The 25,446-nt window shown below is 34.7% G+C and overlaps 1 protein-coding gene across 19 annotated transcripts in view; it reads left to right on the top strand.

Annotated features, from left to right (window-relative positions):
* The window catches only part of LOC105479611 (PDZ and LIM domain 5), a 217,707-nt gene that overhangs the window by 100,147 nt on the left and 92,114 nt on the right, over nucleotides 1-25,446 (top strand). The window contains exon 1 of one of the 19 annotated variants that reach the window (XM_071093305.1): nucleotides 2,472-4,399. The exons of the other annotated variants lie outside the window; for them this stretch is intronic. The gene's annotated coding sequence lies outside the window, so the exon portion shown is untranslated. Of the gene's footprint in view, nucleotides 1-2,471; nucleotides 4,400-25,446 lie in introns of those variants that run through there. 19 annotated transcript variants of the gene reach the window in all.

Here is a 25,446-nt window from a genome sequence, read left to right as displayed (position 1 = left end):
TGTCTTCTGAAAGGGTAAATTATGCATACTGAACTGACTATAACAGTGTAGATTATGTGAGATAGGAGGTCTGACTGATGTATTTTGTTACCACCTGTTTGCCAGAATTATATTCAGACTCCTTTCCAGACTTCTCATGTTGGTTGATTGGTTGGTCTTGTAGTTTCCTAGTACTTTATGCAGGTAACTGTACTCCTACATTGTAGAGATTTTCTGTACCAGAGTCATTCAGGACTATTATTGAGAAAATGTCAGTGTTTGCCATCTCTTCTCACTCCTGGTAAGCACAGTGCTATTAAGTGATCTTTTGGTTGTTTGTTTTTTACCAAAAAAAGGCCTGTTCCCATCCTTATCTATCATCAAGTCTCTCACCATTATCGTAGTTGATATATCTTAACATCTACTCACTGAGGGTGCTTTTATGACACTTTTAATTTTACCCTGATTTTCTTGATGCTGACTGTACTCTTTGTTCTTTCACACGTTGTTGTGTGTGCTAGAGAACTTTTTTTTTTCTTAATAAAGAAATGGAAGGTTGAGTAACTTACACAAGGTTACTCATCAATAACTGATTCAGCATTTGAACCCAGGCTACTTAATCCAGAAGAGCCCATACCTACCACTCAAATGGAGTGCCATCCAACATTCATTCTAAACTCTAAGCCTTTACTTTTGAAATCCATTTGTCCTGACATTTTTGAAAAGAGGTCTTTAAGACTAGAAGGAAAATACTTTGAACATAAATTTATTTACTAGCAGGAAGATAGGAGTTAGATGAAATATTTTCATTTTGCCTCACCCTCTTAGAGGTCTACAGCAGGAAATTGGAGAGCTATTGCTGATGTTTTAGTAGATTCAGTAGAAAGTTCATATACATCCAATTTTCAATTTAGAAAGAGATAAGGAATTGGATTGTTTTCATGACATTTTTCTAAGGGAAGATAAGAGAGGAAATAAAGGGGTGAACCAAAAGACATCAGATATAAAGTGCCTGTTTACTCCCTCTGACTGACTCACATTATTCTACTTTAAAAACATGTTAGGAATTCATCTAATCTTCTTTAGGGCACACCCACTTCCCTCTAAGCTTAGTATAGTTCACAGATAAATTGGTCTTTCTCAGCTCACCACTTTTGCTATGTAGTTACCTTGCCAGTGGTGATTTGATGTCCCGTGGCTGGCCATGCTCTTCCTCTTCTGTCTCAGTTTCTTCCTTATATGTATAAATAAATACCTGACTCACAAGTGTTTTGCCTAACCCTATGCTTTCCATTGCCTTAGCAATATTTCTTGAGTTGAAAAAGCCATCTAAGGTGCTAAGTTAAAAGAAAAAAAAAAAGCCATATAAGGTACTCAGTATCTACATGAGGTTGTTAATTCATGTTTTGCTTTAATTGGTTACTCTTAAGTTTCCTACATCCTTGGTTTCTAATACTTGTTTGTAGAAAACATCAGTTTTGTGTGTATTTGCTCTTGGTCCTAAAGTTAAGAACACTATACGCAGAGTTAATTGACCTTCATTTGTGTGCTAGCATTCTGGGGTAACATAATGCCTGCCAAGCGTCATATTCTTATATGTGAGGAGGTTCTATATGGAGTAGAGGGTTAGTTGCTAATTAACCTCTGTACCCTTTTTTCTCTGTCTTGATGTATGCATTCTCATTCTCCTGTAGATTGCCTATTTGTATGCATTCCTAGAAAAGGCCTTTGATGGGCAGGATGTCTGTAGGGTTGTTCCCTTCTGAAGGGAATGGTTATACCCTCTGACCTATCCATTCCATTTCTATAAATGTATTGGATAGATATACTCACAAATGTGTAAAATGAAGTATATTTGAAGTAAATTATTAAAGGATTAACAGCAAGCTAAATGTTCATCAGCAGGAAATGGAGTCAATATGTCTTCGTCTGTCTGTATAATGGAACAATATGTATTATTTTTTAAATGAACAGTTTTTGAGCAAATAAAAATAAGCTAAAGTTTAAAATGTTGAGTTAAAAAAGCATAATGTAAAACAGTATGCGTAGTATTTGTGTACATTTGTAGATACTGTACACACATGTTAGAGTGCAATTTGGATGAAGTATTCTGTGCTCAATTAACATAATTTCCCTTTGTCTCACTGGCTCTACTGGCTTTTTTACCAGTAGCAGTTACTTGGGAGTTACCCAACTGCTCAGGAGGCTGAGGCAGGAGAATCACTTGAACCCAAGAAGCAGAGGTTGCAGTGAGCTGAGATTACGCCACTGCACTCCAGCCTGGGTGACAGAACGAGACTCCCGTCTCAAGAAAAAAAAATTCTTATGTTCTGTATAAAATCTTCAATAAAATGATGATACCAGTACCTCATATTTGTATAATGATTTACAGAATAGAAAGCTTCATTTTATATACTTCCTTACATAAGTCAGTGGTATAGTATCCAGCATACACATAAATACACATATTAAGTATATGGAAGTTATATGGTAATGTAATTTTATATAATTACATAATAATTCAGTAGAATTGTCATCTGAATACATTTTTGTTGTTTGCTCACTTTATAAGGTTTGCTTCAAGACATCTCCCTTGTCTTAAATATTCTTCTCCTAAGCTATGATTGCATATGGATTATTTTTCTATATAAAATATGTTTTATTCTCACTTTTTAGATTCAAGGTTAGGACATTTCTGAAAGATTTATGTATTATCTATTTAGTAGAAATCTTTCAATTACTTCCCAATGTGTACAGAGTAAGTGAATAACAGAAAATGAGAAATTTCAAAGACTTAGTCTCAAGCATTTAGCAAATGCCATTGTCCTTGTAAAATTATTTTAAGCTCTATCTGTTGTCACACACTGAATGATGCAAGCAAACAGTGTGGCTTTGGCTAGAGCTTATCATCACTTCTCAGAATAACTTTGGTGTATTATCTCTAGTAGCATTTTAGCTTAGTTGATACAATTCAAAGTACCCATTAGACACACCACAGATTGACTTAAGCTTTGATGACTTGCAAGTCTATAAATAACTCATTTTGGAACTCTAAAAGTTTGGAATTCTGAAACTCCAATTTTGGAATTTTGTGGTGGTCAACTGTAATTCTCCATACTTGAGGAGCAGAAGGGAACAGTTCTGATATCTGCAGTTAATGGTGGTTTTATTTTTCATATTGAAAATTACTGAATATAGTATTTTGGCATCTTCTTGTACAAGCATTGCTAGAAAGAAGGTCATGAAAATAGTATGTAACTTTTCTTTGAAATATACTCACCTGAACTGAGGTTGAGGTCCTTATGGCAATAAAAGTAAATAGATGCAGAAAGAAGTAAGAGAATAGGAAACATGCTAAGAAAAAAGAATAACAGCTTGAACTTAATATACCAATTTAAAATTCAAAAGGAAAGGCAGAGGCCCAAGAAGAGTTTAGAAAATTTTGAAGAACAAGACGAAAAGATATCCAATTATGTATCAAAGTATAAAGCTAAGGACAGTATATAACTGGTGACATGAGGCTATAATCATTGTAATGCCTCTGCTAAAAAAGATCATTTCTATCTCAGGGTTTTATAGCCAGTCTGGTTCTAACTCAGTTAAATCCACAGTTATTTTCAGTGAAGCGATATTATTTATTAACATTATTTAACAAACTTAGCTTGTTGTATACCTGTTTAATGCCAATAGTGCTGCCAAAGGCTAAGGACAGAAAAATTAGTAGTCTGAAACTACTAGATTGACTCTGTTTGCAAAGAGCCCCATAAATGACTTGTGCTAAAGCTGGACCTTAATAACTTTGTAAGTTTTCAGTAAATCAAAGGGTATCTCTTGGATTCTCCCAAATCAAGACCCTGAGAGTTTATTGAGTTTGAAACGCATGAAACAGATTACTGGGTTTCATTGTCAGAGATTTTTAATTCTAGAGTCAAATTTTTTTCACTTCATAGCCCATGTTTTTAACCACAGCCCTGTATTGCTTATTCATTTCATCTCCCCAAATAAATGTTAAGATCTTTGGAAGAAGGAGTCACTTTTTATTCAGCTATGTAGTATCTCTTTCAGTACACGAAAAACTCTTGACACACAGGCAATGCTAAAATATACATAAACATGAGAAATTAAATTGAGGCAAAATAATAATTACCTAACCAGCTACTGTGTCTGGTATATGACGCATAAAGGAAACAAGTGGTCACAACTGAGGTCATCTCAGAAAGAATAGTTTTCCTGTGCAGTTGAGTATAAATTGTTCTCAAAGATGATATGGAGAGGTGGAAGAATGTCTTTTTTTTTTTTTTTTTGGCTTTAGGAAATACATTATTCATTCTCTACAGAAGGACTGATTGACTTTTTTCCTGTATATGATGAGCTGATTATTAGGCAAAGATATTATGTAGTAAAGTTTACTTAAACTAAGGTAAGATTTTGGACTGTGCCTAATGATTTTGAAGCTTACTTAATCACTGTTCTCAATAGCTACTTAATGCCTAATAAGAGTGTGATTTTGTAGCTAGGATGAGCTGTGGATATATATACAAATTTTTATTACTGTGGTTGTAAAACAAAGACTTTGATGGCTATTTTTTATATATCATCACAGTTAACTATTTTCAGAATCTTGAGAAGTTTAATCTCCTAAGTCTTCTATTCCATTTAGTGACAACTGTTTTTTGACAATGTAATATATACTCTAGCATAATTTAAAAATATCTACAAGTTATCAAGTTGAGTGGCTGAGGGATTTGTTTAAAGAAATGTGGGCAACATTCTTGTGGTTGGAAAAATAAGGGAAAAATGAAAGTATTGCTTAAAAGCTGTTTTCAAAGCTTGTGTTAGGAAAGGGATTATATGTGAGATTTAGAGTCTTTTTAAAATAAAAAAGCAATAGATTAAATTCCAACTCTATAAATATTGTCTTTATGTTTAAGAGCTTGTAAGAGGCTGCATTAAAATTAATTTCTGATTATGCATATGATCCCAATAGAGAATTCATTGACCAATTGAATGCAGATAAATATAAAAATCTCTTTATAGCAAAGTCTACTCTTGGTAAAATTATATATACTAATATATAAATATAAAGCCCGAATATGAAATTTTTCATAAGAAAAAAATATAAGAAAGTAGAATCATAGAGAAGGAAAAGATCTTTTCCCCTTAGATTTTGCTTCATAAAATTATAGTAGTAGAAATTGATTAAAAAAGAGTGATCTAGTTTTATATGGTGGCAGCAGAAAAAAATATGCATGTCAGGATAATATCAGGCACATCTATGACATGGTCAGAAACTCTAGAAGGGGCAGGGCAAGATAAACGTGACTTTGGTAGTCTATGTTGATTACTGCATCTGAAGCAGGAGAAGAATAGCTAGAAATATAGTGTCAACTAATACAAGAAAAACCCCAGTCACTTCTTTTTTGCTCCTCCCCTTACCTGGTCTCTTTTAGCAGAGGCAACCAATGACTTCTCCTAGTATTTACCTTTATATTTCTAAATACTAACCATCTGCTAACTTTTAAGTTATCAGTTTTATTATTATTATTATTATTATTATTATTTTGATACAGAGTCTCACTCTGATGCCCAGGCTGGAGTGCAGTGGTAAGATCTCCGCCTCCCAGGTTGAAGCAATTCTCCTGCCGCAGCCTCCTGAGTAGCTGGGATTACAGGTGTATGCCACGATGCCCAACTAATTTTTGCATTTTTAATAGAGACAGCATTTAGCCATCTTGGTCAGGCTGGTCTTGAACATCTGACCTCAAGTGATCTGCCTGCTTCGGCCTCCCAAAGTGCTGGGATTACAGGCGTGAGCCACTGCACCTGGCCAAATGATCAGTTTTGGTTATTAGCCTCTGACTTCCTTTTGTGATACGTGAAGATTTTACCTTATAATTCTACTTCTCTTGCTATCTTCTCAGTATCATCATTATTTAACAATAAATTTTAAAAATCCATAGTCAACTTTTTTATTCTTATGGCAGTGTAAATATTCAGTGCTGAGCCAAATTATGGGAGAATCCAGTGTATCAGAATTCAATAGAGAATCCACAGGGTCCATAAAGAGCACTTGTGGTTATTGTGGGCCCTAAAGAAGTGTGTGAACCACTGCCCCACTCACTATTTGGATTACCTTAGTGTGTCGTGTGGATGGTCCTGCAGCCCATCCCTCCTTGCCAGATTACAGAGGTCTCCATGTGTTATGTTTACCACCTGCATGTTTGAAATCCATTTCTTATCAAGAAATTCAGCTTTCCACAGAGAGTATTATATGGCCATGTCATTGGAGGATGAATAAATTCGGTAAGCTTGTGGGAAATGTGAAAATATTTTCTGAAAATACATTTTTAAAAAATCTCTTCTTTCACATTGTCAGTATATTTATTTACATTGTTCCAGTGTTATCTCCACAGATAATTTGTCTTTGAAAAATGACTATCATAAAAGTCTTTGCCAAGAACGAGCTATTCATCCTGTCTTTTGTTGTTGGACTTTATAATCTTTTGTTGTCTTCATATAATTTTAATTTTATTATTTAAAACTAGTTAATTGGTTTTCTTTACATTGTGCTTTTCCTGAGTACATGGAGTAATCCCTTTTGAGGCCATCTTCAATCCAGAGACAATGAAATCATTTGAGTTTAAGTAACTTTTCAAGCTAATGCTGTTGTTTTCCTTATTCCTTGTTACCTTTTAATAACATTTCTCTTTAAGAAAATATTTAATAGCTATTTTCTGTTTGCGAAACAGTTACACATATATTGAAAAACATTTGGAAGATACAGAAAAAAAGAAATTCATCTGCCCTTTAGAGAAAATAAGCATATTTTGGTAGATATCCATCTAGCCGTTTTTTTCTTCATATATACTCATTTATATATGTATATACACTCATACATACATACATTCATACATATGTATATATAAAGGCACAGATTATACATTCTTTCAAAACATGCTTCAGGAAGATAGGTGTGAACAAGAGAGAAATGGTACCTGCTGCCACGCAACTGCCACACTAGCTAATAAAGGAGCTATTCAGTATACAATCACATAATTCTAATTTTGACAAATGCATATAAGAACATGAACAGTTTTAAGGAAGGAGTAGCATTATCAAATTTGTGAAGAGGTTTTATCAATTGTTTTTAAAGTTTACTTTAAAATATAATAAAATACCTTTGGTATATGCAATGTGTGTGTATAGATACATTTTGTATCTATATATACCTGTATCTATGTCTACCAAATGGTCCTCAATTTACAAAGGTTGACTTATGAATTTTTGACTTTACGATGGTGTGAAACCATTTTGTTTTTCACTTTCAGTACAGTGTTCATTAAATAACATGAGGTATTCAATACTTTATTATAAAATAGGCTTTTTGTTAGATGATTTTACCTAACTGTAGGCTAATGTGAGCACATTTCAGGTAGGCTAAGCTAAGCTTTGATGTTTTGTAAGTTAGGTGTGTTAAATGCATTTTTCTTTATCTTTTTCTTTTTTTTTTTTTTTTTTTGAGATGGAGTCTCGCTCTGTTGCCCCAGCTGGAGTGCGGTGGCAGAGATCTCTGCTCACTGCAACCTCCGTCTCTCAGGTTCAAGTGATTCTCCCGCCTCAGCCTCTTGAGTAGCTGGGATTACAGGCACGCGCCACTATGCCTGGCTAATTTTTGTATTTTTAGTAGAGATGGGGTTTCGCCATGTTGGCCAGGCTGGTCTTGAACTCCTGACCTTAGGTGATGCGCCTGCTTTGGCTTCTGAAAGTGCTGGAATTACAGGCATGAGCCACCACACCAGCCTAAATGCATTTTTTACTTATGATATTTCCAAGTAAAAATGGGTTTATTGGGACATAACCCCATCGTTAGCCTAGAAGCATCTGTATATAAATGGAGAAAAACTTACTCTGCGATGTATGTAAATTTGTCAATTGTTATTTCATTATAGAATTGTGGTCTGATAGAATTGAATATTAGTGTGAAGAATCCTTGTGCTTTTAACTTTAGTTTATAACCTTTTTCATTTAAATCTTTTATTTCAGCCACTACTGAAGTGCCAGAATAGTGAGATAAATTGTTAATAATGAATTTCCCCATGAAAGTACCATATAATGATTGTAACATTGAAAAGATTCATATTGTAAATACATGGATATCCTGTACCAATTCTATGTTATTTTATTAACTACAAGGTATAGGTATAGGGTAAGATAATTTTCATAGATTTCTTCATTTAATCTTTGGGATAACCCTGTGAGGTAGGTGGTATTAACCTCTTTATAGATGAGGAAACTAATTTAAAGAAGTTAACTAACTTGGGCAAGTTAATTGTTGAGACCTAAGTCTTGCTTGGCTCTAAGTAAAATTCATGCTGTTCTTTATTTTCTTGATATTATGCTGTCTCTTTGTAATGGTGAAGTAGATGCATGGAAATCATTATAGCCATCTCTCAAATGAGCAGACCTAGGCATAGAAAAAAAAAGGCTAGCATTTAAGTGTGGTAGAATGGGCAATAAAATAATAGTCAACCTATTCTTGCTGAATTTCTGTTTTCCTGTCTATATATGAGTGTTCAACTATATCAGAGTCTGTCTTGAGGTATCCTAAGGTGGTGGTACAGCAGCCTAGTAGAGTACATTCTGAGTTTTCTGCCTATACTTGTATTTTAACCAGAGAAGCTTTGCTTTTATTTGTGTTATATACTGAACCTTGAATTATAGTCAAATATGACTAAGAATTATAATACTAACATTGTTGGGGGATAAAAATGTGGGCTTTCTGGTTTTTCTTGTTGCTTTATTTTTTATTCTAGGTGAATTAATAAATCAGTTCCTTATTCCACTGTTCTGTAAAATGAACTGTCATGGTCTTTTTTGTGTGTGTGTTGGGGAGGGGTGGTTAGTAAAAAATTTAATCAGAACTAAGTTATGTTAAGTAGATGTTGATCTTAAATGTTTTTAATGAAACCGTGTGTTGGGTCACCTCTGAAAGTAGTTATGATAATTTTTTTTGTCTAAAGCATTTCAGCTATAGGAATGATAAATTTAAGTTGACTAAGTTTTTATGCTCATTATTTTTGGTAAACTAAAGAAAATATAGGATAAGGATTTTGATTAGCCTAGTAAGAAATTGTGATTAGTTTCACATCGACCAACTTACTGTTTTCTATCATGAAACCTGAAAAAAATAAAAAAGATTTTATTATGATCCTTTGATTTCTCAAGCCTTTTCTGAGAATTTTGTGAAATTTCAGAAACTAGTCTAGTTTTCTTAGTATCCAATTTTATTGAACATAGGCTACAGCAAGTATCTAGGTTATAACAGATGTTTTTGGTGGCTCTGAGATGGAAAGTTGTAATTATCTGAACCCGACCTTCTATCTAGTGCTATTTTTACAAGACTGCTTTACTGTCAAACATTTCTTCTATAACTCTGTCTTCTACCCATACTCATCAATATTCTAGCACATTTAACTGCTGATCTCTTTAGAACTCACATAAGGCACAGATTCAACAAGAAGAGCAGCGAATCATGCTTCATCTTGTTTTCATTGGAACACTGAAGCATCAGCATATGCCAGTGTTTGCTTTGGGGTAGTTTCCCTAGAAAACAGATCAGTGAGATGCTAAATTGAAATTTTATGTGACAGACGGCTGAAAACAAGGCCATGGTTGAAAGCCAAACTCTTAGATGTTGTGCATGTCGAAACAGGAACAAAGATTATAATGCAAGTCCAATTTTCCTCAAATATGGATCTCAACATTAATTGTGGTATGCAGCTCACCCACAGCCTTGGGTGTGGTCCATGAATGCAGCTGCTACTCTGTTCTGTAATTATTGTATTTTATTGCCATTATGACTAGGCCTTTGGGTTATAACCATTGATGCAAATGAAAAAGGAAGAAACATGTTGGATACACAGTAATATATGTGTTTTTGGCACTGGCTATTTGTGTCATCATAACTATTTTTATTCATAGAGCTTAATAGTTGGAAGCACTTGTAGAGAAAATTTTAATATGTTGGATTTTTTTGTGGGGACTAGGAGCAAAGCTTCTTCTCTGGCCAGACTGTGACTGTTTCTTATCTACGTGGACTCCATTGCCAATCATTGTGATGGCTCAGAAGCATCCAAGGCCTACATTGTCCCCCAAACATTGCCTTTGGGGACAAATGCATGTAATTCTAGGTTATGGTGATCCTAGGTGTTGTCCTTGTACCTAGGATTCAGTGAAGGGCCTGGGAGGAATTCAGAAAAGGAGTCATTTAGTTCACCTTGGTGACTCAGCATATAACTGCTTTCTCTTTGATTGAACTTTACAGAAACTAATGTAGCTGCCACCAAGCCCTGGTTGTTGCTAATTGGGAAAACTGTTTAGAAGACAGGTGGACTTTAGTTTCACTCTAGGAACTTAGGGGTGATTTTATATATTATGGATAATTTGGACCTGAGTTATTTCATTTCTCATTATTCCCATACTCTCCCATTATTATGGCAGCCAAGAACTGACATTTTTTGAAATAAGTCTGGTGAGGTGGCTTTCACAAAACAGTATTGGGTTTAGTGTCCTAAGTACCTTATTATTATTCTTATAAATACCTTGTTATTACTGTTCCCATCTTACAGACAAGGAAACTGAGAGAGGTTAAGTAACTTGCCCCAGGTTGAACAACTAGTAAATGGAGGAGCTAGGGTTAGAATCTGGGCAGTCTGTTTTTAGCTCTGGAATACTAGACATTTTTGAGGCTGTGTTATACTTCATATCAAATTAACCTGGCTAAGACTTAGGTGTTTGTTTTGTTTTGTTTTGTTTTGTTTTGTTTTGTTTTGAGTCTTGGTGTTGCCCTGGCTGGAGTGCTCACTGCAAGCTCTGCCTCCTGGGTTCATACCATTCTCCTGCCTCAGCCTCCTGAGTAGCTGGGACTACAGTCGCCTACCACCACGCCCGGCTAATTTTTTGTATTTTTAGTAGAGACGGGGTTTACATCGTGTTAGCCAGGATGGTCTTGATCTCCTGAACTCGTGATCTGCCCGCCTCGGCCTCCCAAAGTGCTGGGTTTACAGGCATGAGCCACCGCGCCCGGCTGACTTAGATGATTTTTTAAAAATGTACCTATGATTTGCTTGTCTTTGAAGTCAGTATTAGTGTCAGGTTTATTTGCCAGTCTGTGCTGAGTTCCTTCCACCTTGTTACAAATAATAGGCTCCTGAGAAAAATAAAATAATTAACTAATATAGACAGATTTTCAGAATGAGGAAGAACACTGCATGATACAGGCTGTGTGGTAGTGCTATTATTCAAGTTCCCTTGGGCTTGAAGAGATCTTGTGGGCCAATTCATCCTTCCCCCTCCTCAAGAACCCCTGATACAGTGATACAGCTTATTCCAGTTAGACGATGCTAATTAAGGGAAAGTTTTTTGAATTAAAAACTCACCATTGGTATTCAGCAAGAACATTTTAGAAAAGCAGCCAAAAGAGTTACAAAATAATTCTGGGAGAAACGGATCATTATCTTGAAAGGAGTCAGTAACTTTGATGCTAGAGTTATATACGTGCTTTTTCGTTTATCATAATTTTTTTAAAGATCACAGCATGGAACATGTGTTTTTTTCTATGCACTGGTTATTATCCTTTGCAACGTCTCAGATCTTTCCGTGACTCTAATAAAAGAGGAAATTAATATGACAGGAATCTGCTATTCCCATTCTCTGGCAGTCTTTTAGGGGATCCTTAGAGCCAAAGTAAGGAAGACTCGGATTAGAGGGTATGTTTTTCTCCTACCAAGGAATCTAATACTTTTCAGATTATTTATCTTAAGAGATAGGCATCAGTGTCTTCACATTTTTACTCATGGCCAAATAGGGGAAATCTCTCTTGTCTAGTTCAGTTTTATAAGCACTTGCTACAGGATGTTATTGTTGGCACAACACATACAGTAATCTATGGTCAGCATTTCTATTCTTCTCAGTAATTTTGATTATGTCAAAAGCAAATTTGGTGACGATGAGCTTTACAGACATGTCCTAGCCAGAGCTCTGTGTTAATTATTGTGTTGTTGGTAGATCTGCTTATTTTATGTCTTTGAGGTATTATTGCATGCAGAATTTTTTAAAAGTTAAAATAGTTTAAAAATAGTTTAATAGTATTTTATGAATGGGCTTTTTCACTGCAATTCGTTTGTGACCCCTATTAGCCAGTCATCATGTTTATTATGTGACCTTTGAGGCCTCCAGACCTTTCTGAGATCTCCACCTTTGAGTCAAGGTTGGTGTTTATTAAACTGAGGCTTACATATTCAGGTTTTTTTTGGGTCAAGATCAGCATCCTCTCCCCCAGCTAGTTTGTTTTGTTTTGTAAATAAAAATAATATACTTTAACGGGTTCCACAGGAAAATATGTATGTTATTGCTTCATACTTGTATTAGGTAGATAAATGATACAAAATGTATTTCTGATACTTGCTGTGATAAAAGTGTGAAAACAGTTTTCTAGGTCAGTGCTGTTTAATCTGTGGGTCCTGGACAGCTACCAGTCTGAACTGTTTGTTCCTGGTCTGCAGGGAGATAAGCACTGAAATTGAGAATAAGCATTTAGGAACTTTTGTAGCAATTTCACATTGCCACAGTTTTCAAGCTTTTTGCTTAGTGGATTTGTCCCATTGAATAAGTATAGTCCAGTTTGGGTGTTGAGCTTCCATGATGAGTAGTAACATACGTTGTGACTTGTGTATGTTTAGCAGCATTTTAGGTCATTTCCTAATCTATTAGACTCAAAGAGTGGTGGAGAGAGGGTGCATTAATTCTCTTGGGAATTTAAGAAGCTTACCTTTTGGTAAATTAGACATAATGTGTTGCTAATTGGCTGTGGTTTCAGATTTTTTTAACTGTAACATAGAAAAGGTATTAGAAGAAGAAGAATATAATTTATGTTTTCTGTGGTTCCCTTGTTAGAGAAAAAGGTACTAATACTTTGTTAATATTGAAAAGCTTTGGAATTCTAATTTAGCTTAAATTTTCAACAAAATCCATTAAATTATCAACAGTAATATAAAAAAGTCTTCTATTATAAACAAAATTCAGTTTTCTATAAACAAAAATAAAGAATATTAATAAACAGTTGAATGAGTTTCAGTTCTGTGGTGGTATAAATGTGAGATAAATCACAAATAATATAAGAAGTAGTAAAAATAAATATTTGAAAATTTAGCTGGCTTTTAAATTCCTGTTTTTAGATGTAGATATTATTATCACTTTGAATGCCTTGACTTAATTTAATAATATGAGATTTAGTGATAAGGATGTTGGACAAGATTCTACTTTTTAATGAAGGTGAAATTAAAGGCTCATCTTGAAGTTATTAAACAAGGATAGACTTGGCCTATCTATGGCTAAAATAACCACATTTGATCACTAATTTTTAAATTCCTTGACTCTGAATACATCCAGATTTTTAAAAATATCTAAACTCACCCAAAATTATTTTTTAAGTGTTACGTAACTGGAAAAAGCTAAGTTGAGATTATGAAGAATCCTCATTTCATGTGTTTGACACACAAGATAGCAGACTGACTTTGTTTTCCTAATAAGGCTGTGTTGAGTGCTGGAATACTTATCCCCTTAAATTTTATTGAAATACTTAAAAATACTCACTTTACAAAAAAGGTTTGCCATTTAACATGTTTAGCCTGGACAGGAATAGAAAAGAGATGTGCCTCTGGTATTAGCATAGGACAGGGTGCATATAAAGGTGGACATCAAATAGCATGTCTCATACTTTGAAAAGATGGAAGACAAATTAGATATTTTGTTGTTTTCTATTTGTTCATCACAATACATTTAAGATTTGGGGCAGTTTTTATTCCTTCTCTCTTCCTTTCTTTTAGTAAGTAGGCTTTTACAGATCATATATATATGTATGTGTGTATGTATATGTGTGTGTATATATATATAGGCTAATTTATTGCTTAACACTGAGATTTGGATTTAACCTTCTTCCAAAATGAAGTACTGCATTTAGCAATACTTTCCTCTTTTTTTCTTTCTTTTTTCTTCTCTTTTTTATTTTTTTATTTTTTATTTTGCGACAGAGTCTCACTCTTGTCGCCCAGGCTGGAATGCAGTGGTGCAATCTCGGCTCACTGCAGTCTCCACCTCCCGGGTTCAAGCGATTCTCCTGCTCAGCCTCCTGGGTAGCTGGGACTACAGGTGTGCGCCACCACACCCGGCTAATTTTTGTATTTTTAGTAGAGACAGGGTTTCATCATGTTGGCCAGGATGGTCTAGATCTCCTGACCTTGTGATCTGCCCACCTCAGCCTCCCATAGTGCTGGGATTACAGGCGTGAGCCATCGCACCCGGCCTTAGAAATACTTTTCTATCTTACTCAGAATAAAAGACCAAGTTCTTGTAATGGGTTCATGTACTTTATGTCTTCTGGCCCCCGGCCATCTCTGCAGCTTTATCTCTCACTGCTTTCCCCAGCTTTTCCTGGAACCATTCTAGCCCCACTAGTACATTCCTGCCTCAGGACTTTGCACTCGATATTTGGACTGCCAGGAATTCCATACTTCAGGTTTCTGTTCAGAGTTCACCTCATTAGAGAGGCCTTCTCTGACCCTTTTGTATAAAGTAGTGTGTCCTTTCCTGTGTCTTGCTTTATTATGCCCCATGGCACTTGCTACCATGTGAAATATTTTGCTTGTTAGTCTGCGTCTCTCAAATGGATGATAAGCACCGTCAAAGGAGGAATTTTGTCCCTTTTTTTTTGAGATGGAGTCTTGCTCTGTCGCCCAGGCGGGAGTGCAGTGACGCCATCTCGGCTCACTGCAACCTCCACCTCCCAGGTTCAAGCGATTCTCCTGCCTCAGCCTCCCAGGTAGCTAGGACTACAGGTGCATGCTGCCATGCCTGGCTAATTTTTTTGTATTTTTAGTAGAGACGGGGTTTCACCGTGCTAGCCAGGATGGTCTTGATCTCCTGGCCTCGTGATCCGCCTGCCTCGGCCTCCCAAAGTGCTGGGATTACAGGCATGAGCCACCGCGCCCAGCCCATCTGTTTTATTACTGTTGCCCCACCTCCTACAATAGAGCCTTCTGTATCATGGGTTTAATAAATATTTGTGGAACTAATTAATAAATTAATGAAATAATAAATTATTTTAAGGAAAAGAGACAGCACGAGTGTTGCCCTTGAACTTAAAGTGATGATGCTGAGTAAAATAATTATCAGTCAGGAATGATAAGTTGATTGGTTAAATAGTTTCTGGTAATGTAGAAGGCCGTAGTAATCCTTAAGGATTAACAGGTTGACAGGAGCTGGATTCTGACTATAACATAAGAGTGTTTGTTTATATGTTTATAAAAGTACAGGCCGATTCAAAAAGAGCTGAACAAAATAAAAAATGTATTATTCAGTGATTAGGTATATACGCAGTTATATGAATGTGTAGTCAAAACAAAATTAGAAAGGAACCATCGTAGTTATTTCTGTCAATCTTGCATGCTCAGTATGCAACGCCCTGTATCATGGGGCACACATTGGTCCTGAAATCTAATTTTATTCTGTTATTGGTAGCATGTCACCATCGATAGTTGTAATGGGGACCATGATGCCACTTCCTTTATTTTCTCAAGACCCACAAGAAGATTATGTGATGTGGTGTCTTGTGATCTGCATCACTACTAATGTCAGAAGCTGGTTACTATATCAAATAGAACACCCAATTTAGCACCAGAGCAGATACTCACTAAGGAACCTCCAACCCCATCCCGCTGAAAAATGAAATTATTAGAGATTTCCCGTTGCTGTGGGGAAAAAGTACTCCTCTTTTCCAGAAAAGTAAAGAACAATGGACTGAAACCAGTTCTTTGTTTTTGCATCTACTTACTGAGCTTTCATTGGGAATTTTCTGAAGAACTTACTCTCTTATTTATATGCATGTTGTACAGTCTGTAAAATGTTCAGTCTATAGAGAGGTAGATATATTATGTATCTGTATATATTGACGACACAAAGACATATATATATTATATACAATGAGTAACTTCTGTGTTTACTTGAATTAAACTGAAAATGACATTCTGTAAACATGTCATTGAAAATGAATAGCTGTTTGTTAATAGAAAGTAGTTATTCATTGTTTGAAGCCATTACTCTCTGAAGTTCTTTACCAAAGTTATATTATAACTTTCTCTTTGATGTTATTCCGGAAGGCAGCTAGAAGGTGGAATGTTAGGGCTGCATATAGGCTTCGGACGACTTGGGTTCTAATCCGGCTTCTGTCACTTTCATATTCTAAGTTTTGGTCAAATTAGCGTATTTGAGCTTCTGTTTCCTATATTTAAAATGAGAACATACTACTTTGTCAGGAAAAATAAATGAGATAACTTATATAATGGGTCAAGTGAAATTATTGACATTTGGTAGGTACTCTTTAAGTGATATTTTCTTGCTTATCTCTAGGTTTTTTTGTTGTTATTGTTTTCCTTGAAATTGATCCAGTTAGTAATTTGATTCTAACAGTATATAATCAGCCACAGAATAATTTCCAGAACTCCAGAGTCAGGTCATCTGCTTACAGGGAAGGTGCCATCTATCACTGCTTACTTTGTGTCAAGCACTCTACTAGATATGTTACATAAATTACCTCATTCCATCCTCAAAAAGGTTCTGCAAGGGAGGTAACAAATAAACTCGTGTCAACAAATAAACTATGTGGTGCCTAATGCAACCTTTATTCAGCTATTTGTTCTGTTCCTCAAAGAATTCCTGTATCAACAAAGAGTTTCATAAGAGAAGGCCTGAATATGAAAGGCAGGAACTCTATGTCTCTTTAGGGCTCTAAGCTTTTCTGGAAAGGAAGAAAAAAATAAGTAGTCAAACTTGAGGTTATGAACTGTGCTTACTTATACTACACTTATCCTGTATATGACCGTCATTCAACATCTGACCTTTATCAAGGTTTTCCTGAAGCAGTTAATTTTATATACATTGTTTAAAGCCCGTGAAATAGAATTTTGAATATGGTTCTGTTATTGATGCTTAGTCTCCTAATATGAATCTTAACTATATGTTTTAAGGGCATTTTAGTAGTGTTACGAAAAGGCCAATAAAATGTAGACTTTTAGTTTTTCAGAGGCAGATAATTTGCTTTGCAAGTTTTATTATTTTTATATTAGTAATGAAGTACTATGTTGGTAAAAATGTATTTTTTATCTACTTGATTGAAGTTGGAAGAGAAAATCTATCAAGTGGAAGTAATTACCTACCATTGGACCTTAGTAAGTTTTCAGAGAGTGCAATTCTAGTACAGTTTCCTGCTTCTTTTTTTTTTTTTTTTTTTTCATTCCTAAAGGTACTATAATTCATGACTGTTAAAAAATAGAGAGTTTTGGTAGAAAAGAATGGGAGAGAAGGGAATTATACTTGTCAGTCTCTTCCCTTGCGTAAAAATGCAGGGTGCATCCTTTTCACTTGTTCTTTTAGGATTTTAAAAAAAATCATTACTAGTAGCTCCATTTATAGTATGTAGAAGCAGGGATAAAAGACGTTTTTAGCGCTCTTTATCATTTATTAGCAAATGAACTGCAGTGCTGACTAGCAGAGTTACAAATAGTGCTTAAAATATTATTCTAGTCCAATAATATTAAATCTGACCCTTCACCAAACTTCAATATCAGTGCTGTGTGGTATGAATTTCATTTGAATGGGTGATATGGAAGTTCAGATGGATCATCTAAACAGTTATAAACAGTGTAAACATTTTAGGTAGAGGAGATAAGAAGAATTTAAAGGTAGTGTCCTGCAACCACAGAAGGAATAATACATTTCACTTTCATTTCTTATATCAGTATCTGAACATATTATAATTAGGGCTTTGCATTGTGCAGAATGATTACGAGGTTTAGAGACCAAAAGAGCCATGATCATGTAGAATTACTTACTAGAAAGTTTGTTATAATCGAAACTAGAGGCTGTCAAATGATGGCTTACAGGCCAAATCCTGCCCACCACTTGTTTTTACTGAAGTTTTGTTGGAACACAACCATGGTCACTTATTTAGGTTTTGTCTGTGTCTCTCTACAGTGACAGAGCTGAATAGTTGAGATCATTTGACACACAAAGACTAAAATATTTACTCTCTGGCCCTGTATAATAAAATTTGCCATTTCTTAACAGTGGGACATATAAAATAGATTGTTTGTAGAAAACTCTTTATTGAAATGCTATTTTCACTGTAATGAATTTTTTTCCATAGTAATAATGAATTACTCTTAAATTTGAAATTTCTTTTATTCTTGAATACATCTAAAATTATGCAGTCTCTTCATTCTTTTGATGTAAAAATTTTACAAATACTCTTTAGAAAAATGGGTTTTTTTCTTTAAAAGATTCTGAAGTTATTTTTGAGTGTGGAAATGAGGCACAATGGGCAAATGAAATTTTTTTTTCCCTCATAAAACTGTTACTATGGAAATAAATGTAGAATTACAACAATAAATTTTCTCCCTCTGAAATCAAGTAAAATATTGTGAAATTTTGCACATAATTTGAAAACAGCTTTAAGAAAGATGTATGGAAATAAATTATGGGATATATAAAACACTTATTCTTAAAAATATGTCATATACTAATATTTTAAAATAAATATACCTACGGAGATAACAAATTGTCGTATTTTTGTTGGAATACTTTAGAAGATTGAGGCTTTGACCAAATGAATTTACATGGAATATCACCAGTTCACGAAGTCAATTTGGGGTGTGCCCACAGTGAATTTTGTTTTGGACTTCTTTTTTGGCACATTGAGTGAAATGACATCTTTGTTGATTCTTTTTCTTCTATGACACGATTCTGTATAATTTTGGATTGTGGTTACCTTTAGAGATGACCTGTACCCATATGGAATAAGTGCCCTTCCCACAAAATGGCCCCCTCCATGGTGAGGGGTTAGAAGAGAGGGTGATACTGGAAAGCCATTTTGCTTGGGTTGACACTGATTTTAGAAATTCAAACAATTTGTGCTGAAGAGCAAAGTCTTTGGAGAACATTTGGGATGTTAACTAGTCTCCCACTCCAAACTGGATGGGTGACTTGATAAAGTCATTTTACCCCTTCATTTGTTCGTTTTTCCATTTATTTGTTTTTTGAGATGGAGTCTTGTTAGAGTGCAGTGGCACGATCTCAGCTCACTGCAACCTCTGCCTTCCAGGTTCAAGCAGTTCTCCTGCCTCAGCCTCCTAAGTAGCTGAGACTACAGGCACACACCACCACGTCCAGCTAATTTTTGTATGTTTAGTAGAGATGAGATTTCACCATGTTGGCCAGGCTGGTCTCAAACTCCTGACCTCAGGTGATCTACCCACCTCAGCCTCCCAAAGTGGTGGATTGATTACAGGCACGAGCCAGCATGCCTGTCAATTTTACCCCTTTGCGTTTGAGTTTCTTATCTGTAAAATGAGAAAATGATGCCTAAGTCATGAGATTATCATAAATGAAAAATATAGTATATGGGTATGTGGTTGAGTGCCTGGCACATAGAGTAAATCTAAGACAGCTGTTAGTCTTTGTTTCCACTTACACTACTTAAATTTAAATTTGCTTGAATTGCTTGCTGCTTGACAAAATGCTTGCTTTCTTAGTGATTTACAGGTATTTAAGTATTAATCATTTGAACTTTAAAATAACAAATTGGGGTGATATCACTCATACTCTGCCCTAATACCCTCTTATTTCTCTCTTTGGTTCTCTGGCTTGACTTATATCTGGTTGATGAAAATTTCTTCTCAAACCCTAATAAACTTGCATGGCCACCTGAAAAGGATTATTACAAGAAAAGCACTCACCCTACTTACAGAATTATTATAATTATAATTCTTAGAGAATTATTATAATTAGGTATACTTAGAGAAGTATTATAATTATGAAATGGTAACTGCCTGTTCTGGATATGTATTGGAGTCACACTCAATTTAAAATCAAGCACAGGCACAGAGGGCCACTGGTACTCACGTGGGCTAAAGCAATTCTGCTGCTTTGTCTTTTTTCCTTCTTTCTTTGATTCTTCAAAAAGCCTGACCAGCTATGGGTTGTTTCTATCTCTCTGTAGGAAAAAAAAATGTACATATTAGTTCCTATAGTAAGATAGAGAAGATGCAAAGATGGAGCAAAGGAGTGAGAGTATGTGTGAGTGCGTGTGTATGTGAAGAGCACAGTCTTTATAAGCCACAGAGTGTTATGCTGGTATTTAACTATTTAGTACTTTTGTTTATAGGAAATAGAATCTTTACTAATCTCAAACCGTTTAGAAAAACCTACTAATACATTGCCATAGTGATTAAATGTTTAAGGTTTGAGTATTTGGGACAGTAGACTAGCTGAGTATGCAAGAAAGTGTGAGGAAACTGTTTAGAAAGACATCCTTCTGCACTCGAGTGCTCACTTTTTTCCTTCTAGCGTTGCTTTGTTATTACAGATTGACAACTTTGCAATTAAAGTGATTAATGATGTACCCTAGTGTTTATGGGTCCCAAGGTCAGTGGATCCAAAGATGGCCATGCTGTGGGAAACTTAGATAAGAGCTCATCTCATAGCAGATGAACCAAACACCCTCCTTTTCTTCTGTATGATTGTTTATGAGTTAAGTATATTAGATGCTTGAGGGAGTCACCAAGACATAATGAGTAATGTGCATAATCTTTATCATTCTAGTTCTGTTGTCTAGTTCCTCATTCTTAAACACTAATGTGAACATTCAGAACCTTATTAACTAAAAAACGTTATTTTATAAAGCAGTTTTAGGAAACTACATTAATTAGTTAAAAACATAACTTAAGTATAACACTGCATTGGGTATTCAAAAGATGCAGTTTAGCTTGATTCATTTGCATCTAATTCTTGATAAGACTGCAGTTTATTCATGGCATAATTTTTCCTATGTGTTATTCTAACTGGTACATCACAATTTTAGTTTTTGATATAGTCAGTTATCACTTAAAACTCCCTTCAACTGTTCAGGTAGAGTTTCTGAAACTGGTTATAATGTATCAGGGATTTTTATTTTGGATACTACTTTTACAGAAGTCAATCAACTTCAGATAGATTGTTCTAGCCACATTGATGGCTTTGTTCTTTGAATTTCATGAACTGAGGATACTACTGGGCTTAAGGCGCTGGTATCTCACCATCATGGCTTACTCCTGAACAGTGGCTTCACACCAGGAGAGTGAACAGTAAGCAAATTGTTGAGCCCATAGCACAAAGCCATTGACAAGATCTCTCTCTGCTGGTTTGAAGCTCACACTACACAAAAGTGACTTGTGATGAACACTGTAGTTCAAAGGGGGTCTGTCATCCCATTGTATATTTGCCAGGATTTGAAGAGAAAAATGTAGGAAGAATTTTTTTCATGGTTATACCTCAATTTTTTAAACATCCTTTAAAAATTTTTGTTTTTATGTAATCTATGATATTGTTAAAGTAAAAGATGCTCAATATTTGAAAAGAAAAGGAAGACAATTACAACAATTCTAATTTTGAGAAATAAGTTTCCTTATTCACATATTAGGATTTTCTCCCCAAGGAATATTAGAAATAGATATATTTCACTTCGGTGAAGGAAATAGGATTTTCCTCCTTAAGCATTGATTAAATTATGCTCTTGGTCTTTTAAACATAAAGTTCAAGAAAGTACTAGTTTGATAAGAAAGATAATTCATATAAGAAAAGGGTTTGAGAATTTTAAAGATTATAATATTTCTTTCCCTTAATTTTAGCCACTTGTAGGAGACTTAATAAACATTTCAGACTTTACAAAGATTTACTCTTTCTTTAAATATTTTTTTAAAATGACATTTCCCGGAGGGTTTTTCTTCTCCTCCTAACTCTAGTCTGGAGAAATGTTTCCTAAATAATGAGTTCTCCTTCAAATGAGCATGGGCAACAATCCACAGTATTTTCTTCTTTAGGCATTTAAAGACTTTGAGAAGGCCTGTTAGCTAAGATGCTTTTAACTTTAATTCCATATTTTCCAGATATGTTTGATAACAGAATCTTTTACGTTTTTGGAAAGTACTTTTCCATGAAATATACTTTGAGAAATACTCTTTTGTATTATAAATGTAGTACACATACATTGTTTTATATAAAATATGGAAAACACACACAAAAGAGAAAAAAATAGCTTTTCAGAGAGAACCTCTCCTAAATGTTCGTGTGTTTCCATCCGTTTTTTTTCCATTTACCAATTATGTATATATGTCATTTTATATATTTTTTTACTTGATATCATAAAGTAAGCATTTTCTCATTCAAGGCAGAATTCTAAGAATTATTTTAATTATTGCATAATGTTTCAGCGTATTATATTAAAATTAATCATTTCCTCTTTGCTGTATATTTAATAGGTGTTTCTAATTTTGCACTATTATAAATTATACTGTGGCAAATGAATACCTTTATACATTGTATTTTTCATATTTCAGATTATTTCCTTCTAATAGATTCCCAGAAGTTATTGTGTCAAAGGACATGATCTTTTTTCAGGGCTTTTAACCAACAAATACCATTTTCCAAAAGAGCTGTATTAATATATAGTTCTTCCCCAATACTGGAAGAAGAATACATTTAGAAGTATTCACAAGCATTATGTATTAACATTAACAAAATCTGTACACAGTTGTTAAGGAAAAGGTGGTATATTTTTATATTTTGTTTCTTGAGAGTTAGTAACAATTGCTTTTTAAAACTAGTGTCTTTGTTATTCATCTGTTTTATAGATTTCATTTGTTATGTATGCTAAATTACCTGAACCACAGTAGTCGTAGTCTCATAAGAATATGTAATTAAATATAAGATTTTTGTAGCTTACTGATCTTTTAAAGTGTAACTAGTACACGTTATAGATTTTTTTTTTTTTTGAAATGGAGCTTCACTCTTGTCACCCAGGCTGGAGTGCAGTGGCACCATCTCGGCTCACTGCAACTTCCACCTCCCAGGTTCAAGCGATTTTCCTGCCTCAGCCTCCTGAGTAGTTGGGATTACAAGCGCCTGCCCCCATGCCTGGCTAATTTTTGTATTTTTAGTAGAGATAGGGTTTTGCCATGTTGGCCAGGCTTTTCTTGAACACTTGACCTCAGGTGATCCACCTGCCTCAGCCTCCCAAAGTGCTGGGATTGCAGACGTGAGCCACCACACCTGGCCTAGATTTTATATACATATACTGTGTGTTATAAATGTTTTTCCCAGTTTTTTTAATGTAATGTGGATAATTTGATTTCTTCTGTTTACTTCAGTAAGCAAATAGCACACTAAGATGAAGACCATTTAAGCAGAAGTTTCAAAATTTATGTGGCCAAAATTATGAGCTTCTATAAATATTCAAACAGAAGTCAGACAACCCCCTGATTAGCATATAATAAAGTAACTCTAAGGAACCTTCTTTTTTAAGTTTCAAATGATTTTTGACTCATTTGGTGGTTAAACTAGAAGAACCAATTTTTATTGCATCTAATGTCAGTTATTTTATCTGACATTTAATTATAAGCCAGTCCATTTTTTTTTTCTCTGCAAAAAGGTGTTTGCGATTTTAATGTGTAATGGACTCAACCTTGGGATTTTGAAGGCATGTTGCCCCTCTTTCCCTGCTTGCTTGTCTTAGTTCATGTCATTGCACTTCTGAGACTTTATCAGAAGGCAAGCAGGATAAACATTCAAATTTTAGATTTAGATTTTTATGTGTGAATTGAAAATTTCCAGTAGTATTTTTATAGAGCTTTCAGTTAGTAAAATATATTGGGACTCATTTTATGATTTCTCAACAAAATAAAAGGTTAGACTCCAAAATTAATGAAAACTAATCATTCTAATGCTTTTGTTATTGCTAACACTCTAAATTAGCCTGACACCTATAAAAAACTAAGGGGTTTGTTTTTAGAAACACAGAATATATGCATTTTATCTAAGTTTAGTAGCCCAATGACTGTTAAACATCATGTCCTGTTTTTACAAATTGCTTTTATTTTACAAGAAGCACCCCTTGCACCTTGGGGTGCAGATGGAAAATGGATACCATCATCCCTATTGGCAAACTTTCTGTAATGTCTTGGTGGTTTTAATGAGTAGATCCTTGTCTTACTATGAAATTTCACTGTGAAAGGAGGATTCCACTGTTCTTTACTTGAACTTGTTTCCTTTGCTCCTTATAATAACCCTACAAGCTAAAAGAGAAATTGTCTATTAAATAGTACACATGGAAGGTTAGGCAACTTCACAGAGTGTAATCTGTATTGCAGTAACTGAATATTAACATCCATTACTACCTCTCATTAGGTTAGCCAATTCTCAGTGCTTGCCATAGCTAACCAAATTAACTGTTTTTGGAAAATTCAGTTGCTAAAAATGTTGATCAGAGTTCATTATTAGGTGATGCTCATAGAAACCGAATATCCTGTGCTAGTGTATTCTGTTTGTGATCTGTTGTCTTTAAAGTAAAACAAGCTCATGGTTTATAGCTTAAAATTATCATCACTTAGTATTTACCTGCTATGCTTCTATTTCTTGAATTCTGTGCTTGATGTGTTATCCTCCAGCTGGTGTGGTATGAAAGGAATCAAATTGCTACTGGCATATTAAACGTAACATATACCTTAACACTAAGTAAATAGGCTTTAAAACGTTAGAGGCTTTCCCAGTCATTTAGTTCCTGTCCTTGAATACAACCAGTATATTGTTATATTTAACAATTGTGGACCTCAGCTCCATCTTAAGTAATTTACCTACACTTCTTTTGAGGTTTCTTCTCTGAAAAATTAGGAATAACGATAGCTTTTACTTGGGTATAGTTAAGATTATAAGAGATAATTTCTCCAAATTAATTATTGTTACTGTTGAGCCCATGCTAACCAAAGGCACAATAATAACATAATACAAAAGCATATATTTAAAATAAAAATTAATTTGAATTTGGAAATATATACATAAATTTTTGTCTTTTTCTTCACTCTCTCTTTTACATACTCATCACTGATGACCTATTACATTCCAGACACTATGCTGATACATATACAGATGGGACATGGTCATTGCCTTTACTGAAATTATAGCCTAGTAGAAGAACTTACAGTTTACTTTTAGCAAAATAAATGTATTAACTTGCATAAACACTTAAGAATAGGAATACAGAATAAATATTCATTCATTGACCCAATTCAACCAGAATGTATTCAGCATCTTCACAGAGACCCAATATCCTGTGGATGTTGTTCATGGATGTTAGGAGAAAAGACAGATACTATTGGAGATAGGAGTCAGATTAGATGGTTGAGGAGCCACTCAAAGATCAGAAGGTCATGTTTATTATACTTTACCCTTTTAGATGGGGGATAGCCTTAACGATTAAACATGGGTGCACTCACAAACAGGATTGATGTTTGTCATTCCTCAGTTGAATGCGTAGAGAACCAGAGA

The sequence above is a fragment of the Macaca nemestrina genome, chromosome 3 (genome assembly GCF_043159975.1).
Source record: "Macaca nemestrina isolate mMacNem1 chromosome 3, mMacNem.hap1, whole genome shotgun sequence".
Classification (NCBI taxonomy): domain Eukaryota; kingdom Metazoa; phylum Chordata; class Mammalia; order Primates; family Cercopithecidae; genus Macaca; species Macaca nemestrina.
The sequence above is the reverse complement of the archived record's forward strand: the minus strand, read 5'-3'. Positions and strand labels throughout refer to the sequence as shown.